The sequence below is a fragment of the Penaeus vannamei genome, chromosome 17 (assembly GCF_042767895.1).
Source record: "Penaeus vannamei isolate JL-2024 chromosome 17, ASM4276789v1, whole genome shotgun sequence".
NCBI classification, from domain to species: Eukaryota; Metazoa; Arthropoda; class Malacostraca; order Decapoda; family Penaeidae; genus Penaeus; species Penaeus vannamei.
In genome coordinates this window covers 31,009,327-31,015,901 of record NC_091565.1, presented here as the reverse complement: position 1 = coordinate 31,015,901, position 6,575 = coordinate 31,009,327, and positions in this window count along the sequence as shown.

The window sequence follows — 6,575 nt, the reverse complement described above, 5'->3', positions numbered from 1 at the left end:
AAAAGCAATATTTACAAACTAAGATGATAATTCAGTACATACAAAAAGTAAAAATGATATATAATTTAAGATATAAAAGGCCCCATCCAAATAAATGGGAATTAATGCCCACAGACTGTTTCTTTACCAGGTAAAGCCTGTGTGCTGGTGTCTGCTACCATTGTAGCTGCTGCTATTACCAATGGAAACAAGTGGGCATATCACTAACATGTCTATTCATCTTTTACAATTTTCCTAAAAAAAGGTCTTGTACCATCTCAATTACATTTTTACAACTCCTACTAAAGCTCTCATTCTAATATATTAAATGTGATTCTAACAAAAACTCATCCAGTGACATCTTACATACAGATCTCCTGTTGTTTATTTTTTAACATCAATTAACTATGAATGCCTTTATTAATTAGATGATGATTCAGTGGATAAAAAATTTCATCAAAGATAAGTTACAGAATAAAGGCTTAAATTTTAGAAGCTTTATGTACAGTAAATCAATATAATCATTTGCATCTTCCAAAATTCAACCAAGGATATCTTGTATTTATTATGTTCCTGAGGATGATTCCCTGGAGTTACTTCACTATAGCCACTCTACTGATTTCACAAATGTCTTGGAAACTATCCTTTCTCAATGTTTAATTCATACAAACAATAATTCTGTAAAAACAGATAGGAACACTCTCCTAGCACCAGCAGGAAGGCAAGTCATCACATGTATTCAGGGTGTCTCCATAGTAATATGTACAATCATGCAGGAGTTACTAAATAACAATAAGCCAAACCACTGTCTAATATACTGCAGGAGGCCCTGAATAGGAAGAGGTGGGCCAGACCATATGCAGCAGCTACAATGTAGCCCTGTGCCAATAGAGCTGCTTTGTCTGTGGCTTTTGCAGCTGTAAGTACATATCCTTCCACTTCTCCATCCCTTCTCATTTATTTGTTTTATTTCCATCTTTTTAAAATTTCTTGTATTTGTTTTCTAATCAAGTCTAATCTTAAAATAAGAGTGGATGAGACTGACAGAGGCTGTAATACATTGCCTACCATTTACTTAGTCTGACCTAACACCTGTCTAACCCTGGTAATGGGTTAAATGCCTCCAAAAGTTAAATTGTTTCAATATGAGACAATCTATATCTGTAAAATGATTTGGGATTCAATTACTAACAAAAAATAAACAGACAGAAGGAAAAGACAAATGGCCTGAAAAACAAAACAAAAAATGAAAACCCTTAGTTATCATGCCATAAGTTGATGTCTCAACAGGATAACTTTCTACACATGGATAATGCATAGTGGGATGCAAGATTATTCTTTACAAGATTGTTCTTTTGGAGGGACATCAATATATACCAATCTCGGGCGGTTAGTCTTTGACCACTACTTTCACTTAGACCTAGCCAGCTGAATCCAAAAATGAAGAATATTCTGACAGATGTCTGTGGTATGCAACATCTTATCATAAACAAGGGGAATTTGTTATACTTTAGTTAATATAACATTGAGTAAATTATACAAATAATTAACAATCTAGCTATATCTGGTATTTCACGTTGCACCCTTACTGGTCTAATGGGATGCCATCTAGCCCTGCACCATTTTTACTCCAGTCAATCTGTGATATATTATAAAATGTTTACTTGGTACATTTTTGGAAAACAGGTGGTTCTGAGGACCCTACCAATATCTGTATTCAATGATGGTAAAGGAGATCTTAGTTTAATAGTTGCCAACTAGATTTTTATTACCCAATAATGATGGGTGTCCCACATAAGAGACACCCGAAAAAATAAACATTGCTGGGCATCCCACCAGTGTGACGCTGTATCAGGGCTTGTGTTCCGCCGCAGCAGTGGGCAGAGTCTGAGCCAGCTCCACACGCCGATTTTGTAGCCGCCCGAAATCTTTTATTTTCGGCTTCAAAATATACCGGCAGTAAGTGATGCTATCTATCTCCTAAGCAAACTTGGCTTTGACATAGCAAAAGGCATCTACAATTAAACAACAGGCTGTACTATATATGTACATGGTATCAGTAGGCCTTGTCTGAGCTATAATGATACTTATGAGAGTTATGAGGATAGAGAGGACATTACCAAGAAAATGATAGACAAATGAAATAAATAAAATGCCAAGGAAAAGAAAACACTGGACATCATCACAATGATCATAAAAATACTATATGTCACTTTTGAACATATTAGGATTACAGTTTCCTAATGCAATCTGGCGATCTAGCAAAGGTGTAAACACCAGCCAGACATTCAATATTATGCAAAGTACACAGGACCCAAAACCACTTTGCCATCCCCCAAAACATCTGTGTTGTACCAAGGCCAGTGGGCATGCACACAGAATCTGCATTTTTTATTTGGGATTAAGAGATGAAGCAATGTCACTAGTCATAGAGGACCCACACAATCCATATCAAATAATATGCCAAACAATCATTTTAGCCTCAAAATGTAGTAGTTTGCTAAGCTTGATTCTTTATCTTAGCTATATTTTAGGATACAAGACATTTGTATCTTGTACTGTATTTGATATTGCCAAAAACAGATTCCTTTACAAACATTTGCAATTAAATATCCTACATCTATAGACTTGCCCCCTATAGCTGGAAAATATTTGATTGATTCCAGTGAAATATTGGGAATATATTCACCATGATCTGGTAAGACAGCAATAGGATAAGTGGGAGACCTTTATACCACAGGCATTCAGGTGTTTGTATATCTTGAGCATCATGGTGTTCTGAGAGAAACTACAACATAATCAGTGCAGTGAACTGTGCTGGCATTATTTCAATTTGTAGGTATTCATCAAGTGCTGGACTCCCATTCCTGTTCTGCAGAGATAATTGTTACAGTGCAATTTCCAGTATTTTGAATTCCTAGTTTGCTTCCCCAAGAATTAGAATAGCAGAGACGCATTATATTCACACACACTTGCATTACCCATTAAGGTTCTAACCATCTAAACATTAATATGAATTAAACCTTTATTAAATCCCCCACACAAGTATCCACAAGAAACAATTCTGTACTGACAGAAACCAGATCAATTTATGTGTCACAATAACCCAGTGACACCTTATTTTTGAAAGCTATTTAGCCAAAGCGCCTACTAGGATACAACATCCAAAGGCCAAAGTGGCTGACACAGCCCCTTTTCCTGGCTTTGGCACCTCTTTCTTTCCTCCAGAACAAAAGAAGTCTTGGTGTTCTGGGGAATTAAACATGTATAATCTGTAAAGGGGATCCAGGGTGGAGTCACCAGTATAGAGTTTAGGGAAAAGTTGCTTTAGTTAGAACATTTTATGGAAATATTTGGGCTCCATTTCATACATTTAATAAAAAAGCTGGCATGATTCTTTTGGTAGAATTTTTAGAAATCAATGTTCCAAATGTAGAATTCCCACCACTTGGTGACATTTCTGCTAAGATTTGTTAAGTGATAGTTTTTTGTTTTTCATGTACTGTTATTATATCTTGCTTTGTATTTCAACTTCTTTTACTCCAGCTCAGCGATGTTATAAAAACCTGGCTATTTGTTACATTGGCTGTGATACTAGATACTCTAATAATGCATTTTGTAGTTTCTCAAATGGGGTACCTCTGCAGACTTATCACACTAGACTATTCATCAGATGAATAGTAAATGTTTTTGATCTAATAATCTGCAAAGATACATTTTTCGTAAAGATGAGCCAAATTTTCCCCACAAAATTACCCTTTAAGATTATTTGAAGGTAATTTTTTAAAAAGTAAAAAGTGCAAAATGAAAACTGAGCTAAGATTCTGCCTCAGATATTTGACACTACACACGAAGAAATGAGATGAGCCCCAGCCTAAACAAAATAAACTACGATAAAGATAGCTGTATGAACCAAAAACCTTCCTACCTTGGGGGCTATGCCCCTGGACCCCCCCCCCCCCCTATGACAGCCTTGCTTCCCTAGCTGACCACCATGCTTCCCTAGCCGACTGCTGTGCTTCCCTTACCAATCGCAGTACTTCCCTAGCCGATCACTGTGCTTCCCTAGCCGATCGCTGTGCTCCCCTAGCCGATCGCCGTGCTTCCCTAGCCAGTGCGATAACCAAACTAAACAGGAACAAATACCTGATTTAATCAGCCAGAGGATGGATACAGCTCTGAAGACACGTTGTTTAATATCAAATGTGCACTGTTCCTTGCACTTGGGGCACTCAAGTATTTTTAAAAACGAATCAATGGTCTTGCACTAATTCAGTAAGCTGCTTCATTTATCTTCACATTGTTTCCCGTGTTATAAATCATACCACTGGAGAAACCATTTCACAGGTTCATTACACTCTAAGTGTGCAGTTCGAACAACACGCGCAACCATGGTGAAATGACTTTCTGACCCTAATGGCCATTGATGTATCACTGCGCCATACACTGACGCTCACACCAAATTTTGAGGAGTGTAAATGTGAAGAGATTAGAGAAATTAATTAACATAATGGTAATTTACATTGTTTGGAGAGTAATTATCAAAAATCAATGTGATATTAAGCATAAATGTTGATCAAATGATAGATAGTAGTACATGTACTACTTTCTGAGCGACATCTTCTTGAGTTACATGGTTTGTTTACACTGACTTAGCTGATAAGCTAATAAGGGGACTGTCTGCGAGGCCGACAAATTCCAGTACCTTCATTTTAATATGACAATTATGAATTTCTGTGCTTTTTAAATTTGACGTCCCCCGATTAGTTTACATGCTGTTCTTCCATTTTAGTATCATTTCATGTCTATTTACTAAAATCCTATTGCTTCCAGAATAACACCCAAGAAATTGAAATAGGAATATATTAAGAAAACAAAACTACACACATCAATAAATAAATAAGCTTTTCCATGGTGATTGGGTGGTCAAACCAGAAAATCATTCAATTTGTCCAAACATAGTGCATACATACCATAAAGACTAGCAATCAATGCTTTACTATGCGTCATATACAATGGGAAATTTTTGAGATTATCGTAGATAATGCAACAATAGATACAAAGAATAAAAATTAGAAAATAGGATTTTTTTTCCTCACTGCTAATGCTATTATTTGTGTGTGTGATTATTGAGTGTACTTGAGAGTACTAAATTTTCACATTGCTCCCAATGTTTACTGGGTTTAAGAATATACTGCCTTTTTGGGAGATCATTAGATTCTGGGTAAAGACTCTGAGCTTGGATTTTGTGATTTTTTGTCAATCTTCATGGTATTGTGTGTATAGGATAGGGTTCATTCATTCACTCGAACTAAGGACAGTCTCTGATGGTGTGGTCTTTATGTGCTTTTAACAGTAAACAATAACTTCATCCTACTATCATAAATTTAGTCTGAATGATGTCTGTTACATACAAAACTTGAACAAAATTGGATAGTTTACATACTGTGCCCCCCCCCACCCCCAAAGTTCCAAAAGCTGATGGATGGTGCAGGTAAGGAGTTTGCAAGGTTGGAAAATTAAAGTTTGTTTTGAAAATAAGAGGATACCCAGTGAATCAGTGGTCATATTCAGACCTCCTAACCTCTAAATACATTCTGGTAAGTGATTTATTGCCAAATACTGAAACAGTTCAGGGTTTTCTCCTGCTGATACAAGTTACAGAGAGAAATGCACAAAGGTATAGGAAAATGGACACTGCCATCTTATAGAGCGCAAGAGTAAAAAACAATACAGTTCAAGCTGCAGGGGCCTCATATTCACCATTAAATGATGAAAATGTCGCTATATATCACCGCTCAGATACAAAGTCCACAACAGCTTAATGTTCTTAATGTCGGTTTTCTCTAAGTTACCAAGAAGTGCTAATATGGGGGGTACAGGGATGTCTGCCCCCATGTCTAGGAAATAAATAGAAGGTAGGAAAGGTTTGGTTGGGTGTTTGGGTTCGCATTATACCCTGGTTTTGGGACTTCATCTTTGGAGGGTGCGTCGCTCTCAGTAACAATTACCATCTTGCTTATCATTATAATGTCGGTTATTGACAAAGTACTATGTGGATACCACATACATGACTTCATGTGATCCTACTAGCAATTATGGTATTCTTTACAGTGCGGGCACACTCGCTAGAGACTGAGTCCCGAACTTCTAGCCACAAAATTTATTCAACAATCTAAGTTGCCATAATCAGGCCCGAGTGAAGGGTTGATGGGGGGCTCTGTCCTCCTAACAGCCCCTGGAAAACATGGCCTCACTCAAGTGCACAGCAGCTGAAAACTTCTTATACAGGTGGACTTGGGCTCTGAGTGGCACTTTGTGATCCCTTTCCCTTATTTATTGGGTTATCCTTCCTATCTGCAGATTATTTCTTGTACCAACAACTCCCAACTTTTTGTTCTAAAAGAATATCATCTTTAATTTCCTTTACTTTAGTGCATCCATACTGTAAAGATTATCCATAATTTCCTGGCCTAAGTCAATGACTAGGTTTGTTGGAGAGCTTTCAAACTGCAAGTCCCAACCAAGAGACTCATTACCCTGGTAGTTAAAAGCAGCAGTTATTACACTAAGTAAATTTCCAGTACCTAAAACTA